We start from the raw sequence: 23,556 nt of genomic DNA, 5'->3' as shown, positions 1-23,556 counted from the left end.
TAAGCTGGAAATGACATTGCAGAATGCAATTCAATGACTAGGAAGAAAATTGTGGAAACAAAAATAGAGTAATTTGTAAGAAATTCTATGACATTAACATTCCTGATAACATAAAGAATGACGTGTGTGTGTGTGTGTGTGTGTGTGTGTGTGTGTGTGTGTAATATGACATTATACCACTGAGGGGAGTTTGATTGTGAATAGGAAACATTTTTAAGAAAATATCCAGTTGATTTCACTTACATGTACTTTTCTATATATGATCAAGAGTGATTGATACGTGATGAAATCTGTCTAAATTTAAGTGATAAAAAAGCATAGCACCATAGATTAATTTTCAGGTTTTTTGCTTGTTTGTTTTTTACATTTTTAGTAATATAAATAACATCTCTTATGATGGATGGCATTTGAGACTTGATGAAATAACAATAACATACTATATATTATTATGTGTTTTTTTTTTATTACTCTCCATCTTCTTTAGATTATAAACTCCATGAGGGTATAAACTCTGTTGTTTTCATTCTATCTCTGAGTCTGTAACAATCCTTGAGACATAAAATGGGCAAACTTCTTATGGTGCAAAAATAGAAATAAAGATGGGTTTCATTTATTTCATCATCTTAACAATTAACTCTAAATCTTCTCAGGGTTAAAAGACACATCTGTATAGGTTTCAGTCTTCTGGAGCCAGTCGGTGTCCTGAAGTTCCTTTTGACCAGAGTCCCCTGATTTTTTCACAGTATAGGGCTTTTGCTCTCCTTATCTATGAACATATTGGGTTCTATGTATAGTGACATCAAAAGGGACTTCCTAAATTTAAGAAGTGGGAGTGTGCACAGCCCACATTCTTGGGTTTAAATTTCATATCAGTCAATTCTTTTAACATTATGTGTTCTCACAATCCTTCAAACACTTCTCAAATTTCATATAACTCTCTTTACTCTTTAGTTGGGGCTTGCTTTTTTGTTGTTGTTATTGTTTTGAATTATTTATGATATTTAAAATGTTTTCTATGGGGACCATTAATGCTATTTTATTGGAATCCTTATATCCCTATATAATTCTGTTCTACCGCTGATCTTTTTGACAGAATTCTGTCCTCTATCATATATTTTTTTTCTCTGTATGTCAGGACCACACCCGTTATAGATATTAATATTACATCTGAATGGATTTTGGATAGCTTTCCTAAGGTGGTTTGTCTGGATCTATTATAATCTTGAAATCATGTTAATGAGATATCACACAGCAAACTTGTTAAGATCAGAAATTGTAACCATCACATGCATAAATATCAATTGACTTCCAAATATTATTGGATAGTTATATAGAAACCATCAATGTTACACCATATCTACTTTACTTTGTCTTCCTAAGTTTCACCAGCCTGTAAGCAGGTATGAATCACACTGGCAGCTTACCTCTAGAGCAAATGGGAGAACATTGGTTCTCAAACAAGGGCCCCTGCCTGGTATTTTAGAGTGTCACATTTTCTTGCAAACTGCAACCACTGCTATGGCTGTCTTCTTCTGGGTACTGACATTCCCCTCCTCATGGTGGTAGTCTCCATTTGGGCCTCTAAGAATGTGTTGCTGCTTTACTCGGTACCGCTGTTTCTCGCTATGAGCTACTGTCACTCTGACAAATACCTTTGCTTACGTATAAAAGTCTTAGTGCCATATGAACAAGATATTTTGGAGGGCACTGGGAGAGAACACTGTGCAATTGTCTGAGTTACACTGTGTCAGAGTGGATAGGAAGCCATGCTGTACATCTTTTAGTCAAACAGCTGTTGCCTTTTTATTTATTTTCTGTGTTTTAATAAAACTCATAGGCACTGGGATAGAGGAGCCATTGGAAGGGTTAATATTTCAGAATTGCCAGCTTCTTAATAAGAAAGCTGGCTATATATAAGTGGGTCTAACTCTCTGTGGCCCACTCCTTTTTTTCATAAGATAGGGTGTCCCAGGAGACGCCTCAGCCACTTTTCTTAGAACTGCCCCAAGCGCTCCTAGAATACCTTTAGTGCTTAGACTCAAGCATGCCTCTGGCTATAATTTATAACATGGAGAATGCACAATTCTAGCCAACTGTGTGATACAAAAACTATGTTTATCTCTTTTCTGGCTTAAATTCTAAATAGACTAAATTCTCTTAAAAGCAGTTCTGAAGGAATTCTAAAATGGTAACTTTATACCTCATTTATGTTCTTCTTTATGCCAGGAAATGGATGTTAGTATTAACCTGAAAATTCCTTTAGTTAAAAGTTTACTTTACAGTTAATAGTGTCACTTCACAGAGAATAAGATTGGCACAAGCTCCTGTGTGAGCATAGGTTTGTCCTGCAGATGCTCCCAAGTGCTGACAGTTCTAATGCAGATTCTCAGAGTGGCCTTAGATCACTCCATCCCTCTCCTTATAACACTGGGTGAATAAAACTCTTAAGGGATTCCTGAGGATCAATTATTTACTTTTCCTACAGGGTTTAAAAGCCATACAGAATGAAGGTGCTCAACAATATCATTTCCTTGTTCTGTTAAATAGTAGCTTTCTGGAGTTAAAACAAAGAAGGTCAAGCTTGACCAGAAGAAACCTCTCTTAGCTGTTTTGCCTACAATATCTTTTGAATTTTGTGCTAAGCAGAGTCCGATAGGAGGCACAGTCTGACAGCCAGCAGCCTGAAGGGAAGTGATCGCTGCCTTCTATATGGACGAGCATCTTTATCATTCTTTCCAGATAAATCATTCCTATTGAGTCTCTTCAGAGCAATGTAATATTAGTTTTCTACTCTTATTTGACATGAAAGAAATTGAAGGGTGATTTTGTCTCCTGAAAAATAGTACCAGAACAAAGTTATACAGCTATTGACGATTCACTCTGTGTGCTTCTATACAATGTTTAGAGAGGCTTTGATACATTAAACAAACTGAATTCATAATATTCCAAGTTTGACCCAGAGAAATCAATATTAAAGGATACAAACGAAGTTAGAGAGCTGATGTTATCTGACTTTAAGGCTTACCATAAAGTTATAGTAATCAAGGCTATGGTATCGGTGGAACAATAGACAAACAAATCAATGGAACAGAATAGAGAGCTCAGAAATAGACCCACATAAATATACTTAAATGATCTTTGACAAAGGAGAAACAGCAATACAGTGGAGTAAAGACACTCTTTTCATCAAATGGTACTGGAACAACTTGGCATCCAAGAAAGTAAATCTAGAAACAGAATTTGAACCCCTCACCAAAATTACTAAAATGGATCATAGACCTAAATGTAAAATACAAAACTGTAAAATTCCTAGAAGATTACATAGGGGAAACCATAGATGAATTTGGATGATTACTTATTAGATATAACACCAAAGGCACAATTCATGAAAAAAATTGATACGTTCAATTTTGTAAAAATTAAAAAAATTCTACCCTGCAAAAGACAATGTTAAGATAATTAGAAGAAAAGCCGCAGACTTGAAATAAATATTTACAAAAGACACATCTGATAAAGGACTGTTATCCAAAATATACAAAGAACTTTTAAACTTAACAATAAGAAAATAAAAAACCTGAGTAAAAATGGACTAAAGATAACAGATACTTCACCAAAGAAGATACAGAGGTCTGACAATTAAGTCCACGAACTCATTCTAAGAAAAAGTGTTACATATCTCATTGCTGAATATAACTTCATCACCTTCGAAATACTGTCCTTGGGAAGCTGTGCACTAACGCAAGCGCCTAGTCCACCCTTCAAAGCAATTTTGAACTCTTTTTCTGGGATGGCCATCAGAGCTGTCATCCTATTACGCTTGATGTCCTGAATGTCATCAAAATGTCTTTCTTTCAATATTACCTTTATCTTCAGGTAAAGAAAGAAGTCATTGGGGGCCAGATCAGGTGAGTAGGGAGGGTGTTCCAATACAGTGATTTGTTTACTGGCTATAAACTCCCTCACAGACAGTGCCCTGTGAGCTGGTGCATTGTTGTGAAGCAAGAGCCACGAATTGTTGGCGAAAAGTTTAGGTCGTCTAACTTTTTCATGAAGCCTTTTCAGCACTTCCAAATAGTAAATTTGGTTAATTGTTTGTTTAGTTGGTACAAATTCATAATGAATAATCCCTGTGATATCAAAAAAGGTTAGCAACATCGTTGCAACAAGTTCACAAACTTTATTGTCTGATGTATATAGATGGCAAATAAGAATATGAAAAGATGCATCATATGTCATCAGGAAAATGAAAATTGAAACAGCAGTGAGATACCACTACACATGTAATAGAATGACCAAAATCTAGAACACTGACAACATGAAATGTTGGAGAAGATGTAGAACAACAAGAACTCTTATTTATTGCTGGTGGGAATGGAAAATGGTACAGCCACTTTGGAAGGCTGTATTTTCTTACAAAAGTAAACATACTCTCACCATATGATCCAGCAATCACATTGCTTTGCATTTACTTAAAGGAGTTGAAATGCAATGTCCACACAAAGTGTGAATATGAATGTTTGAGCAGCTTTACTCATAATGACCAAAACTTGGAAGCAACCAAGATGTCCTTCAGTAAGTAAATGAATAAATAAACTATGGTATATCCATCCAGTAATTGAATATTTTTCAGTGCTACAAAGAAATGAGCTATTAATCCCTGAAAGATACAAGGAGGAATAGTGAATGCATGTTACTAAGTGAAAGAAGCCTATCAGAAAAGTCTACATGCCGTATTATTCCCACTACATGTATGAAATTCCAGAAAAAGAAAAGTTATGGAGACAATACAAAGATCAGTAGTTGCCAAAGTTTGGGAAAACGGGGAAGGAATGAATAGGCAGAGCACAGAGGAATTTTAGGACAGTAAAACTATTCTCTCTGATGTTATAATTGTGGAAACATGTCATTACACATTTGTCCAAACCCACAGAATGTACAAGAGTGAATGTTAATGTAAACTACAGACATTAGGTGATTATGATGTGTCAACGTAGGTTCATCAATTCTAATAAATGTACCACCTGGTAAGGGAATGTTGATAAAACAGAGAGGCTGCGTATGTGGGGGTGGGACTATTATGGGGGAATCTCTGGACCTTTCTTTCAATTTTGCTTTGAACCTAAAATTGTTCCAAAAAACAAAGTTTTCTACAGAGTAAAAAAAAAATTTTCCAGATTTTAAAGCAGATCTCCAAAAGTTTTTGAAATGCATATAATAAATTGTAGTATCTCACCTTTCTTTTCAAGTAGTTTGCAATCACTTAAGGAAGAGAATAAATGTACAAGTAGAAAATAGTATAAAATAATATGAAATATAGTTATGCGTGTGTGTGTGTGTGTGTGTTTGTGTGTGTAAACATATACAAATAAAGTGTTAAGCATTATGGGAGTTAAAAACAATGAAACCTTATTTTTGCCAAAGGTTTCAGTGAAGGGGGCAGTTTTAAAATGATTTTAAAGGCCTGGAAAGACTGATAAGATTTTAAGATATGGGAGAAGCACCTTCCAAATATCTAAAGTTGTTTTGGAAAACACAGGCAACAGGAGAAAAATATGTCTGGAGAAAAGTAGAAATAAATAATTCCAATGAAGAGGAGGGTCTCCTGGAAAGACTTGCTGGCTGTCTCAAAGTCTTGCAGAGGTCTGTTTCCTTGGGGAATTGACTTAAATTTCTGATATGGATTTCAGTATTGCAGATTCTGATATTCTGATGCATATGAAAATAAAGATGTCTTTCAGGATAGATTCATACTATCCCAGCTCAGAGACTGATTAAAAAAACAGAATGACAACTTATCAGTTAGAAATATAAATGAGAAATATAAAAATCCATGAATGATAAAGTCACACTAAGATGACCATATAGTCTCTGACCAGTATAGTTATAACATAAAGGAAATTATGGTCAGAAAATGGCTTAATTAACATGGGGCCATAGGCATTGGAGGCACTTTCCGAATTAAGAGCAACAGCATCAAACTAAGGGTGTGATGGACTTACCAGTGGGCTATAGTACTGACGTCCTCGGCCAATACTTTCAGTCCCTTGGTCAGTGCATGACAGAGAGTATCAGCTTATGGCATTTCCACCTTTGATAATTTCCCCTTTATTAGAGGAGGTACTGGAACGACTGTATTCCCCCCCCCCCTTCTTCTTTTTTTTTTTTCTGAAAGACGTTCTTGTTTTATTTTTACTTTTTATTATTATTTTTGTTCTTTTTTATTATTTATTATTTATTTAATTCTGTCAAAATGAATACAGCCTTTGGAACACTCTCCTCCTTTTTGTTGACTCGGCTATCATCCATTTTATTGCTGCTTTTATAGTTTGTCTTTCGGGACAAAGTTATTTCCTTTTCATCCCCTGCCTCTTCCAGGTATCAGGGAGTACTTTCTACATTTAAGAGTTTAACACATGTCTTTTGAATGCAGGTGAACTTATTGATGCTCCATTTTGCAGATACTAGTAGACTCCTTCAATCAATTCAACCTCGTATTTTCTGATTTGTTTCACTCTTAGTTTCTAACAAATAACAAATTGCTGAGGTTTTTTGCTCTAGAATAATTTCTAAATGCTTTAAAATATGACAAAAGAGAACCACTAAAGTATAAGTAAAATGCCTATTTAAACCCGTATAAAGCATTAATTCTACTTGCAATTTTTACATGTTGCACATATAGAATTTCATTGGGAGGTTGGTCTAACTGAGTGGTGGAAATTGATTCAGGGAAGACATGGTGTGCTTAATCCGAAAAAACTCAAGGAAACTGGACATTTCTACTCCTTTCATTTGGTGAGATAATAAACTGATTAATTGTTTTATTTCCTTGTCTGTTCTATGGTAGCTATTCTTTCTTCTTTGTACTTTCTTTTATTTCAAGGGCCCTCCATGGCTTCTTTACCAGAGAATTTCTCTCTCCAGGTATTTCTAGTCCTCTCAAATCAACAGTCATGCAGCCCTTATTCTCATTTCATAATAGTAGCTATCACATACTGAGGACCTGCTGTGTATGTCGTGTGCCAGATGTTATATAACAGCTTTATGAAAGAGTGTTTAACAATTTCAACCAAGTTGCTAGGTTAGTATTATGAAGAAACATGACAATAATGATCTATGCTCAGGTATTTTACCTCTGTTATCACACTGCCTGTTCTTCCTTATTATATTCTCATGGATTGCTCTCCTATTTCATTTGAGTCAGAAATCTCCCGACAACATTATATAAGTTAATTCCTCGCCTCACTTCTCAACACTGTCTATATCCTTGTCCAGTTATATTTTCTGCATTATAACACTTAACACTATTTGACCTTATATATGTACATAATATATAACATATATACTTTTATATATATGTATGTATATGTACATATATATGTGTATATATGTGTGTATATATATATAAAAGTATATATGTTTATGTATGTGTGTGTGTATATATATATATATATATATATATATATATATATATATATAAAGTGAATCCACTCTGTCCCTCCAATAATATAAGCTTTACGGAGACAAGTGTTTAGTCTGTTTTAATCTCTACTGTATTTACAGCATCAGATCAGGACCTGACACATACAAATTTCAATAAGTATTTGTTGAATGACCAAATGAATGAATAATCCCTTAACTGTAATTCAAGGGGACTAGTTAGTATAAATTACAGAACAACTACTGTTTTTTATTAAGGGGTTATTTCCCCATGAAAAATAAATGAATTCAGATTAGGCCTTCTGTAGGTAATCATTTGTTACTTTACAATACTGGATCTGAAAATCCATCAATTTTCAAAATAATAGTAATAATAATAATAATGTAAATAATAACAATAATAATAATTTATAAAATATAATAAAGATATTTGAATGAATTCTCTGGACCAGGCTGTAAAGACTCTCTATCACTGTCTCTATTACTGTCTCTGTCTCTATCTCTTCCTCTTTTTTTCTCAATCTTTCTTGCCATCGAATGGACCCAACATTCCAATTGATACCATTATATAATGAGAAAACTGAGGGCAAAAGTGAAATTTCATAAAATCTATAGATACTGAGTGGTAGGCAGTGACAGAATAATGACAACCTGACCCAAGAGTCTGAGCTAGGACACTAAACCAAGGCAGTTATTTATTTTGTCTAGATGTGAAGTAGTTCTCAGTTTAATGCATTCTGTTTATATCTGAGAGGAGGAACTCTTTAATTTTTAGTTGCATGAGGCAATGAGAGAGAGGTGGAGAGAGAATTTGACAGAATTTATCTCTAAGTTAAAAAAAAGAAAAAAAAATATTTACAAACATCTCCAATAAGGGGCTAATATCCAAAATTTATAAAGAACTCATACAACTCAACAACAAAAAAACAAACAATCCAATTAAAAAATTTGCGTAGGACTTGAATACTTCTCCCAAGAAAAGGTACAAATGGCCAACGAATATATGAAAAAATGATCAACTTCACTAGCTTTTAGTGAAATGCAAATCAAAACGACAGTGAGATACTACCTCACACCTGTAAGAATGGCTGTCAACATGACAAGTAATAACAAGTGTTGGAGAGGTTGTGGAGAAAAAGGAACACTCATACACCTTGGTGAAAATGTAAATTGGTACAGCCTCTGTGAAAAACAGTATGGAAGTTCCTCAAAAAATTAAGAATAGAATTACCATATGTCCCAGCAATCCCTCTTCTGGGTATCTACCCCCAAAATCTGAAAAGATTATCCGTAAAGATATACGTACCCCTATGCTCATTGCAGCTTTATTCATGGTGGCCAAGACTTAGAAACAACCAAAGTTTCTTTCCATAGATGATTGGATAAAGAAGATGTGATGTAATATATATAATGGAATATTACTCATCCATAAGAAAAGATGAAATACTGCCATTTGAGACAAAAAGGCTGGATTTTGAGATTATCATGCTAAATTAAATAAATCAGACAGAAAATGTCGAGAACCATATAACTTCATTCATATGTAGCCTATAAAACTGAAAACAACAAACAGACAAGACAAACAAATAAACAGACAAAAACTGATAGACACAGAGAACAGTTTAGTGGTTACCAGAGGGTAAAGGTGGTGTGGTTGAAGAGGGAAAAAGGGGTCAAATATATGGTGATGGAAGGAGAACTGACTCCGAGTGGTCACACAATGCAATATATATATATATATATATATATATATATATATATATATATATATATATATATATATATATGATGTATTATAGAAATGTGCACTTGAAACCTATATAATTTTACTAACCAGTGTAATCCCAATAAATTTAATGAAGATAAAAAATAGAATTAAAAATATGTTGCTCATCACAGTCCAAGGAGTATAATGTTTAATAATTTTCTTTAAAGCAGATATATTAGTGTTTTAGATTGAATTACCTGTGGAGCCCAAATAATAGCTGCTCTATATTAAAATCAAGTCTAGTAATTTCATAATTAAACTCCCTTGGATTGGGTTTAAAATGAACCCTGATTATTTCAAAATACGCGATTTCCAATATGGTACAATTTTATTTTCCAGTTTCTCTGAAATGTTTCTGATGAAAAGAATTGGCTTTGATTTTAATTGTCCATCTTTATGACAGAGTATGAAGTTCTCCTCCTGAGAAATAAATTGTTTGTAAAGAATTATAGTGAAGATCTCATTACCCTGTTGCAAACCTGATTATATATTAATGCATTTTCTATAGGCAAGCATGACATATTTTAATGATATATCTTTCTCTTTTAATTTGTTAAAGATGTTCTATATGATGACCCCAAGTATAGAAATATCATTCTTTATTCAGGGCCTTATTACCAATAGCATGATTTCTTCCTAACATCCTGTATTATTCTACTATTAGGCTAATATAGCAGAAGATTTATTTTCGGATATTGTTTTACACACAGATTAACATTTAAAACTTTTTATAATTAATATACTTACAATGTACCTGATCCTTTAAGAAATTTATTTTTCCCTCCATATGAGCTTATTATTTTGTTATCAGAATGAAGTAGATAATGGCTTTCTTGGGAAACTAATATTTGCATGAGAGCTTGGGAGAATAAAACTTTATACCTGAAAAATTACTTTGAGGCTTTATGAAAGTATGTTTTCTCTGCTTGTATGAAAGAAAAAAAAAACAGATTAAAAATATTTTAAAAATTGGACTTCCATTTTAAATTTATTTATTTTAACTTTATTTAGTTGATAAAATTTGTAGTGCAAGTCATGGGTCCTAATGACTTCTTTAGTTTCATGTTACTGATTTCTTTTATACTCAGGTTGAATGATGTTTAGTTGATAACTGATTTAGTTGAAAAAAATATACATTTTTAGTACCTATAATGTGCAAGACACAGACAGAAAAAGAAAATTGGTAAAAATAATTCTTTCTATAAGAGAAGTTCACGTTAGAATGAAGGAAATAAACAATACAAATAAGAGACCTCAGTCAATATGGTAAACTAAGATAAGATAGGTTCATCTCTAAACACTTAGAATCTTAAGCCTCAGCTGGAATAAGTGCTATTCTAATTGATACTACCCTCATAGGATTGACACCCTATTAAAAAAATAAATGAGGAGGAGGCGGAGGAGGAGGAGGAGGGGGGGCAGGAGGTGGAGGAGGAGGAGGAGGAGGTGGAGGAGCAGGAGGAGGAACAGGAGGAGGAGGAGAAGGTCTAGCATTTGTGTGACTCCAGCAGAATCAAACCTAAAACTGGCCCCACAAAATGCCTATACAACCCAGGGTCTGTGGTATTTCCATTAAATTAATAACTGCTGAGGATGAATTCATGATTAAAAATTACAAAACAATAGAAAAAATTATAGATACAACAAAACAGAGAACGTTCCCTTGAAAAAGTCCTTTGAAATAAAAAAAGAATCAATTAAACAAAAATAAAATGGTCAGGATAGGGAAAAATAATTAAAAAAAATAATTTTAAAAAGATCAAATTGAATTAAAAAAAAAAAAAAACAAACATTGTCACTGAAAGAATTAGGCAGGTAAAAGAGTAAACCACCATTACAGAAAAAAGAATTAGTAATCATAAACATTTCGTCAGGAAAATTACCAGAACATAACAGGAAGATAGGGAGCCTATTAAGGGAAGCTTCAACTCCCAATTTATAGGGGTTCCTGAAAGAAAGAAAAAATGGGGAAGAGGTTCAATTGATAAATATAATGGCTGTAATCATTTTATAATAGAAAGACAAAGTCTCAGATTGAAAAAAATCACCTATAATCCTAATCAGGGGAAATAACACCCAAACACATCATTGAACATTTTCAGAATATAAAAGCTGAATATAATCATTTTCAATTATAATGAGGAAACACAGAATCCCTAAAATTTCAAAAAGTCTCTGATTGGAGGCAGACAGGCTTATCACAAGCAGCAGAGCCAGAGATGTCTGAAAATATAATGAGTCAATCTGGAACTCTTAAAAAAATAAGCTAAGCTTGTATTAAAAGGAAAGGTGAATTTTCAGATTTACAAAGATTGATAGAATTTATTACTCTCTCAGATCCCCTCTGAATAAACCACTAAAGGATGTTTGTAAGCAAGAAGAAAATTAAACACAAAAAGATATACTGGTGTACAAAAAGCAAGGATAAACAAATAACTAAAGTATTTGGCAAAATCTAATTTGACTGTGTTTTTAGTAATCGTATTTTTGCTACAAATAATTTTAGAATAAAAGTAAGTAGATCTAAATTAATAGCAATGTGCTTGAGACTATAGAAGGGTTCTGTAATAATTTTATTGTTCAGGAGATTAGAAATATTAGATAATTTTGAATAGCATTCAGTTAAGTATGAGTATGCATGTTAAAATGTTTACATTTAATCCATCTAAGTAGAATAAAATATATGTAACTTTTAAACCTATAAAGGACACACACACAGAAAAGAAAATAGAAATAATCAAATTGAACATAAGAATTCTGCAAAATTAATGCAAAGGAAAATTTTGGTAAATAGAAGCTACAGAGTAAAGTGATAAAATGAAACAAAAGTGTGTCCTTAATAGCAAGTTATATAAATGGATTAATATACTTCCTTATAACAGCATCTATATTAATAAAAGAGAGTGATCTATGGTACATCTGATTTATATGCAACATAACAAGGCCTAAGGAAGGGAGGCAAATATGTAATGCTTTCTTCTAGAAGATAGGATTTTATCTTACCTTTGAAAGAAAGGGCAGAATTTATCTGGGCCATATTTGGGAAGCATATGTGAAATAGATATTCGAGCTAGTATATAATAATGAAATCACATCCTATAGGGGAAAAGTGCAAAACATTTGTTGTACTGTGGGAGTGGGAAGCAAAACTGTGTGTGATGGAGAGATAAACAGGAGTCCCTTTCTGGAAGAATTTGCATTACAAGACTAGAGTGAAGCAACAAGCTGTATCCTGTAGTAAAGCTGACCTAAGTTTGTATATTGAAAGAATGTGGAACCTTGAATAAATGACTGAAATGCTCTGACCTACAGTCTATGTGGAAAATGAAAAATATGATCTATATTTTATAAATATATTTTGAGTATTCAGTCAAATCATTTTTGTTAAGAGCTTCGTTTAGTATCTGGCAAATATTAGGATCACAGTATTGGTTGGTGCAAAAGTAATTGTGTTTTAAAAGTTTAAAAATAATTGCAAGAAGCACAATTACTTTTGCACTAACCTAATAAATGTTAACACATTTTTATAATGTACTTTTTTCTGTTCTGTAGTAGTTGAAACTCCACACTTTTTTTTTTTTCCCTTTGAAGGAGAGTGTCATGGTGTTTCTGATGGTAGATAGAAAAGCCAGTTGACAATGAAATGAAATCAATAGATCTGTGTGTTAGGAATAAACTCTAGACACTTTGCAATAAATTGAACCATGAGACTGAGTGGCTGACAGAGCTGTGAGAGAACCTAGTTCACTTCTGTGTTCTCAATTCAGTATAGTGCCATCATACAGTACGTGATTAATGACTGTTTTTTAATTATGAAGAAGCATATAAAAATAAATAAAAATGTTACTCCAAAGCGTTCACCTGTGGTAAGCACGTAAGTACATTTATTCACGTATTGGGACACCACAAATTCCTTCTAAGATTGTTAATATCTCCCAGAACCTCTTATTTTGGAGGCAGAGAAGATAAAGACATACAAGGTGTTGCAGTGCTCTTCAAACTCTTCAGATCTCTGATTTTCCAGGAAGTACATAGGAATGAATAATTTAAAGAGAATAATTTTCCAGATCCTCAATTCTTATATGTACTCTTTTCTAAAATTAACGTACCTTTGGTCCTCACTTTCCTTTCCAAACTCTCACAATAATCCATTCCCCATATAATAAAAAGAATAACTTTCACCCATCAATGAGGCATTGCCCTTAAGAGGGGAAAAAAAACAAAAATCTCTAAAGAACCAAACAGGGATAATTGTAAAATACTGAGCAATTGAGGAGAGCCCTGTGATCGTAAAGTGCCTGTAAGATATATTAAAATGAGTCCCCATGACAATCTATGGTCAAGTATTGGCATGATTATAAACCTGTGCTTGTATGTATGTATTTATATTCTATCTATCATCTATCTATCTATCTAGCTAGCTAGCTAGCTAGCTATATCATCTATTACCTATCTTGAAATTCAGAAATGAGAGTATAGCAAATAAATATATTAATATATTAAATTATTTAGAGAAGAGAGTTTTTTTAACAGAAAAAATGTCAATTTAAGTCTGAGTTGGCTGACTGTTTTAATAATGAAGTCTTGCTTTACCATTAAATGAAATTGTGCATGTTTTAACATACTGAATGACCTAAACCTGTAGCTCAAAATACTTTAATAAAAATACTATAAATTATTTTTTCAATAACAATATCCAATGACCAGAAATACATACTTTGCAAATATTAAAGTTATACATAAATGTAGCATTCAGAGTTTGAAAACAGAAACCACTCCATATATATTAAGTAGGAGTGACATTAAGTAGCAAAGTAGGTGCTTACAAGAACATTAAATGGATGGATAGTGAAAGACCAGGTAAAACTTCCACCAGCTTTCAGATTTACTCATAGTTTTTAGAGAATTAAGAGATTGTAAAAATCACAGGAAAACATACCAATGATAATAGTTGCCTACAGTATTAAGGAAGTGATTTTCAGGGAAATGTCTTGATCTCACTGCAAAACCTGTGACAACAGCAACCTCCACTTCTGCTAAAGAAACAGTAAGATGGCTTGTGCCCCTTTTATGCTTTCTAAACCTCATGCAAATAGAGCTCCCTGGCAGAATGTACTTCAGGACTCTGCTGCCAAGTACTTAAAAAAGAACGAAAAACGTAGTTCTGAAGCTTTCAGCCTCTGTGATGGAACAAAGAGAAAAAGAAGGGGCAAGAATGGTGCTTACTCACCAATAGGCAATCTGGCACAAATGTTAAATTAAAAAAATGAGTCATGTATTTATTTTCCAAAAGCCCTTTAAAGATCATTAAGCAAACAAGAACTTTGAATGCTAGTGTCTGAGTCAGTGAGGCTGCTCTAATTAAATTCTATACACTGGGTGGCTTAAACAGCAGACATCTATTTCTTTCAGCTCTGGAAGCTGGGGAGTTCAAGGTCAGGGTGCAGGCAGATTTGTTATTAGGTGAAACTCTCTTCCTAGCTTGCAGATGGTCCCTTTCCCACTGTGTGCTCAGGTGGGGGGTGGGGAGGGAGAGAGAGAGAGAGAGAGAGAGAGAGAGAGAGAGAGAGAGAGAGAGAGAGAGAGACTTTCTTCCTCATCTTAAAGAAGTACTTTCTTCCTCATCTTATAAGGACACTAACCCCATCATGGGGGCCTAACTCTCAAGACCTCATCTAAATCTAATTATCTCCCCAAAGCCCACCTTCAAATATTATCACTTTGGGAATTAGTGCTTCCACATGTGAATTTTGGAAGGACAGAAACATTCAGTTCCATAACATGATAATATTCTCTCTTTTTATCTTCTACCAAACTTTTGCCTTCTGCTATGTCCTCTCAGCCACTATTTCAGCTTGGCTATTTTCCCTATATTCTTATTTCTGGCTCCCTACTATGACCTCCTGCTAAATGCTTTACTGTCTGAAAAGTTGTCTCAAAATTCACATCTCTCAAAGTTATGTCCTTGACCCTGAGGTCACTGAGTTGCTACTGCTAGTCAAGGTGCAGTTTCTTGCTTTACATGTCCAGTGATTTCTGCCCAAAGAGTTACCAATATTATGCTTTCTGATGTGTTTATTTTTTTTTAAATGTTATTTTTTAAATGGCAAGTTAGACTATACTTTTGTGGTGTATAGTCTAAGATTTTTTATTGAGATGAAATTCACATAACATCAAATTAACCATTTAGTGTACAATTCAGTGGCATTTAGTACTTTGAAAATGTGGTGCAGCCACCCCCCCTTGCAAGTCATTTTATCACTCCAAAAGGAAACCCACACACACATTAAGTACTCACTCCCCATTCCCCCTCCCTCGTTCCTTAGCAACCACTAATCTGCTTTCTGTCTCTGGAGATTTACCTAATCTGAATATGTCATATAAATGGAATTATATAATATGTGATATTTCACGTCTGGCATCTTTCATTTAGCATAATTTTTTTCAAGTTTTATCTACATTGTAGCATGTACTAAAAGTTCATTCCTTTTAAGGCTGAGATTGCATTATATGGCTATCCCACAGGAGGCTAATTCATTCTGTCGATTAACCTTTAGAACATTTCTACCTTTGGCTACAGGAATAGTGCTGCTATGCACATGTGTGTATCTGATATGATTTCCTATTGAAAGAACTGTCTGACATGTCTGAACTCCTTGTAATTCTACACTGGATGCAGAAGCTGCTAAGACGGCCCTGTTTTATAAATTGAAAAAATTATAGATGTGAACAAAGCTAAAAACAAGAGTTGAACCTGACAGATAGCATTAGCTATCACATTATATCTGATAATCTTGAAATTGTGAATAAATTGTCTTAAGAACAGCATTTTGTACCAAACTCTGATTAGTGAGTAAATAAGTAATAATAACAATAATAAATATAACATTAATTGAATGCTTAATATATACCTGGGACAACACTAAATACTTTGAGTCGCTTATTCTTCACAACAAACTATTATTACTCTAACTTTATAGATGAGGTCACTGAGGTATAGAGAAAATTTAAATAAAATTTAAATAACCTACCCGAATATCACAACTACTAGTGACTGGTGAATACAGAATATAAATCCAGGGAAGATGGTCTCAGACACCAATTTCTTAAACATTGCACTTTTTATCCCCACTAAACATCTCAGTCTTTCTCCCCTTATTTAATCATATGTTATAAAGCATTGCTGATTTGATCTCATTTTGTCATTAGCTCTTGACTTATTCCAAAGGTTTTATCTCCTTATCTCATTAATGTCAAACTGCAAATTCTCTGCAGTGGCCTAAGAGCTCTTTTATAAGCTAGCCCTTGACTGCACCATTCACTCTTCTCTTCACACATTCTACTTCTTGCATTGTCTGTTCTATTCAACTAAAGGAAATTTGCTTAATTGAAGCCCTTTCAACTGTCATTTCCTCACAAAGAAATCCCAGGTCAATAATCTAATCACTAAACACTAATCTATTCTCTCACCCTGCTTTATATTTATAGCAATTATCACTACTTAATTTACACACACAGACACACACACACATTTGTAATTTTATGTGCCCCCATGACACCCACCCATGTAATCTTCAAGTGTTAGGGACTTCCCTTTATTTGCTGATGGGTTACTAGTGTCTACGATCGCACCTGGCACATGTTGTGTATGCAGTAATTTTTTGATGAATAAAGAGCTTCACTGAATGTATTCCATTTGAGCTTCCTTGGATATTATCCAACTTCACAGTATACTTAATGTACTTAGATCATCAGCATATATCCTCCAGCGTTAAACTAGTGTCTTAGTTCAATCTTCTAAGCCTTTACTTTGGATGAGTTTGTTGTTGTTGTTGTTGTTGTTGTTGTTGTTGTTTCATAGAAGACATCACATAATGAAGCTGGAGACCTGACTCACAAACTCTCCACTATACCTAGACATGTCTGATTATAGAACCAGTAGAGCTTAAGCTCAAGATAACATTTTGCATTATCAAGCTTACGTAGACCAAGAAAAGTTAATTCTAATTTTTTTTATACCTTTTGAAAATTATCCTTTGAAATTGCTTCAGAGGACTTGTAACTTGCTAGTATGGTTCACTTAGAACTGGCTTCAAGGGAAGGACTTTATTTGCTTCCTGGCTTTGAATCCAGTCCAGTGGTTCATTGCTCAGGTACATATGATTTTTCATCCTTACCACTGATTGACTTCTGCTTTTAGTTGTATGAATCTTCCTTTAATTTGTTTTTGATGTTTTATTTTGCTTATTTTTTTCCATCTCTCTATTCATATATATTCCGATGTGTTTCTTTGTGGGAAGGAGGCACAGATAGCCATTTTTCTCTGTGCTATTTTTCTATGTAACTTTTCTTGTTATCCTTCAAGGAGATCATAGCAATTTGGTTCTTAGTGTATGATGAGGATACTACTGAGTTTAATATATCTTGCTTGTAGGGACCTAAAGATGACCTTATTCCTATTTCTCTCAAACAATAGATGAAAAATCCAGGTTAAATATTAATATCTAATTTTATTTTTACTTTCTCAAATAAATATTTTCCATGAAGATATATTAGCTAGCAGCTGGAGGTTTTTGTTTTTCTTTCAGAGTTTGATCTGTATATCCATTGCACCAGAATAACTGGAGGTTCTTGTTGCTGAACTCCATTATAGACGTAGTGAATCACTAAATCTAGATAATAAATGCAGAAATTTAACACGCTTCCTAGGTATTTCTTTATCATACAAAACTTACAAAGTATTGATCTATGGACATGTAACTATGACAAGACTTTAAACATATTGTTCTTTGGTGTCTTATAAATTTACAAAATGGTTTATTTTCACTCTATTGCTTCCCCTGGAAATTATTTAAAATGTGTATTTCATTGGTATTTGAAGAAATCTACATACCAAAACACAAGTTTAAAAAAATATTTGTATGTTTTTTAGTTTTGAATTCAAAATGCTCTATGTTTAGTTGGTATATTGGATTGTAGTTACATTGATTCCATAATATTTAACATTTATCATAAAACTTACTATCTTCGTCTTCCTATATGGAAGTACGGAATACATTTATGGCACTGTGTTTAATTGTTTTAGGCTACCAAACATACTTCCTGTAGAACTATAAATTGGTAGGCATCAATCATTATTAATTGCAGAAAATTCAGTGTTTCAATTAAAAAAAAATGTTTGGATGGTATAGACCAATTCAAAGAATAGTCTTGCCTCATTTATAATCATTTTGAGAAAATACTGAAACCCATCTCTCTCATCCCATCTATAATATGTAGCAGCATGTAAAATATATCTTCACTTTATTTGGATGTCTATATATGTTCCTTGTTTTGATATGTTGAACTATTACCCTCGTTTTTATTCATAAACTGATGGCTTAGGGAATTTCTGTAAATACATTTGATTGTTCGATTGAATGAATTTCATTCACCCTCTTTTTTTTTATTAATTTATTTTTAATTTATTGGGGTGACAATTGTTAGTAAAATTACATAGATTTCAGGTGTGCAATTCTGTATCACATCATCCATAAATCACACTGTGTGTTCACCCTCTTTTAATATGAAGCTAGTATTGCTGGAGCTCTCACTCTTTTTAACATTCACTGTATTAATATTAAAATTAACAAATGATGGACATAAAATTATAACAGCAAAAGTCACTATCTGAGATTGTATTGCTGATACAAACATATCTAGCATTTTTAATAATATGTGTGGTCATTGGGTTATGATTTACGAGACATATTAAGAATATGCTCATTTATATGACTTCAGACACCTTGTGACTTGCCAATCCAACTCATTTAGAACTAATGTAGTGTTATTTGGATTCGGTTACTTGAAAAAGTCTTGTGTATATGATGGCCTGGGAATGGCAGATAAAAACTGTAGAAATATTTTTTAACTGTCTGAGAACTATAATACAAACTAGTTTTTCTACCTAAAAAGCAAGCAATTCTTCCTTTTTCTCTTAGGAGTTATAAAAATTGACCACAAGTGCCCCGAACTACCTAGCTGTGATTCTCCCTTCCTTTCATAGAGGCAGAGAGAGGTTCATCAGCTCCTGAGGCTCTCAGGGAGAAATTTAAGGGCTTCATGTTCTCTGTTGCATCCCCAGCATTCCTACTTTCTGAGTGGTAGAAAGCTTTTCCTTCCCAGATGCAGCTTTCCTCTTCTTCAAATATTTTGAATTACCACATACTATAATTAAATTGCATTATAGTGCTTCATTATATATTTGCTATATAATATTTATAAGTTACCATTGTATTATACCAACTTCTAAGAGAAGTTTGTTATAGGAAAGATAGTTCTACGTTAAAAGTCAACAGGTTCTGAAGTTAATTCTGAAAATATTTTGGGAAAATATTTTAGTATCTTTTAATATTTCCTGTATGTTTCAAGATTTTGGTGAGTTTCAAAATAGAGTATGTATTCTATAGAACTATAGAAAATTTTTAAAAAATGGATAGTTTATAAAATAACGTTATGCTAAATTTTACTAATTAAACATTTGGATTGTATGTTTTATTTCTTCTGTAGTGTTGAAACATCTTGAATTCTCTTGAAAACTTGTTATAATTGCATTTGGTTATCATGCACAGACCAAGTTAGCACAGATACGGATAGTCTGAATCCTTATAGATTTAACAATGCAGTAGTGTTTTATGAACTGAGTTTCCTCATGTATTTATGATTCCGTCAATCTCAAGGATCCTAAAAGTGGTTTTGTAGTTTTATATAAAGCATTTCACACTGACCCTTGAGTAAGACACACAATTTAACAGCACTAACTCACACAAATAAAATGTAGTCCATAAAGAACCATCTCTGAGATAAATTTCCCGTCTCCCTTATGCAAATCATCCCACAAAGAAAAAAAAAAACAAAAATAAACAGATACTTCCACATCATAGTAAAATCAAGTGTATTGAAGTAGTGGTATTTTAACTATTTAAAAATCAGTTTTCAAGCTACGACATACAAGCAACATTTTCTATGTTAATTGTAATCACATTTGAAATTATACAAAAAAATATTTTCTGTGGCTTGTTGTCTATTGTGGTACATGGGATAATATGGCTACTTCACAACTGTAATTTTGAAATTCGAAGACAAGAAAAAAAAGTTTTAATACGTAGGGTATTACAGTTAAGAAGTTTGGTGTTGACATAAGCAAAAACAGATAGAGAGAGCCTTGGAGAATGTAAAACAAGCTAATTAGAAAGAAATTGATATATTTCTCCTTAGAGTAGGGAGGGTGAGATGGAAAAACCTAATCGTGTGAAACGTGGTTCCAGATGAAAGCTCTCACATACCTTTTCTTAGACACTTTTCTCTTGTCTTTTCCAGGAAATCTATTGTAATTGGCTTAGGACAGCCAGGTCACTCTAAAGGAAAAACAAAAAGGTCAAAACTATGTCCTAGGAAAATGAAATCCTTGATATTGACATGAACTCCTTGACAAATGAAATCTTGTTCAGACAAGCAGCAAGAATTCAGGATTATGTCTCAAGAACATTTCTGTTATGCATAAAATAAATAACTGTGCATCAAAGTAAAGAACAAATTTTAAATATTATAATAAGACTAGGAAGTTGTTGGTTCGCAACCTTGGGAGTTCCCCAGGTGAATTCAAAACTGGCTCCCACACACAGACAGCAGGGAGAGACTGAAAAAGGAGGCAGGCCACTCCAGCTTGGAAGGAGGTGAGTTTAATAAGCAAGGGATTTACACAGGAGGCTTGTCTTAGGCAGCTGCACAACATGTTGGTATCTGCACGAGCCCACCAGAATCTTGAGTTTATATACAATGAGACTTTAACAGGGTTCAGTCACCTATACTGTCCAGATGACCTCAACAAGCCATTACCCTCTCAAGGCTGCATTCTTAAAGTGGCTGGCACTATGGGAATGATTGGCAGAACATACAAGGACAGGGAGAGGATAGGAGTCTCTATTTGCCTGGATCCACCTTGGCAACAAGTAGTCTTGACTACTTGGCAACAAGTCGTCCTCTCAATGACCTCCTCCAACAGAAGTATAACTAAATGTAAAGAATGTCAGATGAAGAGATATAGGTTTTAAAAAATCAAATTCTCTCCTTTGTATTCTTGATTTTGCATTACATATCTTGTATCCACAATACTTAATAAATATTTGCTATATGGGTGAATTTATAAATATAACAGGTAAAAGACAGAACGCCTGGAGAAAATAGCATTTCCAATGTGATCATTATGAATAGTTGCTGCTATGAGCACAAACTCAACACTTCCCAGTACTTGTCCATAATGACTTCCCACCAAACATTCGCTTTCTCATTGGGGATGGCTACCCTGCTATGCCACTGACCATAGAGACTTATTCATTTAATTATTCATTGTAGAGTGAACCACTCTGATACCTCTTGAACTCTTTAGAGGTGATATTAGAAAATGACAATCTCAAAGCCTTTTACTTACTTTCTTTTCCCGTTTGAAAAATCACTTAATTATTAAAAAAATTATTTAAAAAACTCCCTTGAATAAATATACATACATACATATGTAAATATACATACATATAAAGGAAATGTGTTGTCTTAAAGATAATCACCTTGTTGAAAATGGTGAATTCAGACAACTAGTAATTACTTCCTGTTCACTTTGCTCCTAATTTTTGTACTTAACTTTGAGATATAAAGACAGCTTTTGTAGAGGCACACTCAACATTAACTAACAACATTCTCACAAAATTGTTATTTAATGAGAACTGCTTTAAACAGAGGAACAATACGTGAAACTAATTTTTTTTTGTTTTACTCTATTTGTAGAAAACTCAGTTTTCTGTATTATACCCCAAATACCTTCTGAGGGCTATTGTTTATTTAAAATCAAAACTAAATATAATTTAATCATCCTGATTCCTTCTAAAATTTCCTAAGACCAGTCAGCTCTTTCCCACAGGAAGTAAGGGTATTTATTGAAAACAATGAGAAGAGTGTTAAATATTCCTGTTTTACATTTTAATTATTATTTATAGTTATAATCTACAGCATAGGTTGGCCAATGTTTTCTGTAAAGGGCAAGATAGTAAATATTTTAGGGTTCGCAGACTATTTGGTCTCTGTTAACTATTAAACTGTCACTGTAGCATAAGAGTAGTCATTTACAAAATGTAAATGATTGAGCATGGCTCTGTTCCAATAAAATTTTATTCCTAAAAATAGATTGAGCGCTGGATTTGGCTTGTGAGCTGTAGTTTATTGGTACTGATATATATGTATTTTAAATTATAAAATGAAAGATAGCTTTATTTCTATCTGTAAATTTTAAATTTATAAAAGATTTCTCTGAGCCTTAGAATTATTGTCTGTTAGACTTTCTCCACTAGAGTATGAATTCCTTGAGGGTAAGGACCTTATCATAAAGGACCTTATCATCTAGGTGATATGACATAGATGTATAATGACCTAGATGAAAATCTCTATTTCATTGAAAATTATTTTAGAAGTTTTATATCTATTTTCTCTTTTCAGATGGCATCTCAAAGATCAATGGATCTTAACAATTTGAATAATGAATCATGAGCCATATAACTGAAGTTGCAATCTTTTCTCATCAATTTAAATAAATACTTTTACCAACCTTCTCGATAAGATGTATTCGATTAAGCTTTATCTAGACCAAATTTTTATTACTTTCACTATAGTTGGGACCATTTCATCTTCTATAGACTCAAGACTTCTAGCTCCTGCCACATAACACACAACCTGCAGCACCACAAATTGTTTTGCTGCTGATCTAGTCTTGTGTATCACATCGGATATTAAGACTAAGGGAGTGAAATATCCCTATAAACTCTGATTCTTATCAGTTTTCCAATTTAAACGTTTTTCTGGTGAAGTGCCATCCTCAACCTAAACTACCACACTTTCCTTTTATGAGTTATTGTCCAAAGTACTGATGTCTGCACCTGTATCTATATTGTTAAATAGGACCTTAATATCCTTTAATAGGATGTCCAGTTTCTGAAACTAGAATTGCACTGTCAAAACGCCTTAATGCTATGCTGTGTTATATGCATGTGTTGGAATTTTTACTATTTTACTTGAAATTCTTAATACTAAAATACTTCTTCCTATATAATCTGAAAATCTTTTTTTTTTTTTAATTCATCATATCTTCTCTCATTTCAAACATCAAAAGCCAGTTCAGCTGTGGAGTATTTTGTTTGATTCCATTGAGTCTATCTAGTAATAAGTGCTGACCTCTTGCTAAAATCTTTATCCAGTTATAATTTGATAGTGTTTCCCAGGTGTCTCAAAGTATAACAATTTTGGTATTATAAGAAATAGAATTTGTA

Source organism: Rhinolophus ferrumequinum, chromosome 5, assembly GCF_004115265.2.
Source record: "Rhinolophus ferrumequinum isolate MPI-CBG mRhiFer1 chromosome 5, mRhiFer1_v1.p, whole genome shotgun sequence".
Taxonomy (NCBI): Eukaryota; Metazoa; Chordata; class Mammalia; order Chiroptera; family Rhinolophidae; genus Rhinolophus; species Rhinolophus ferrumequinum.
Note: the sequence above shows the minus strand (reverse complement) of the source record.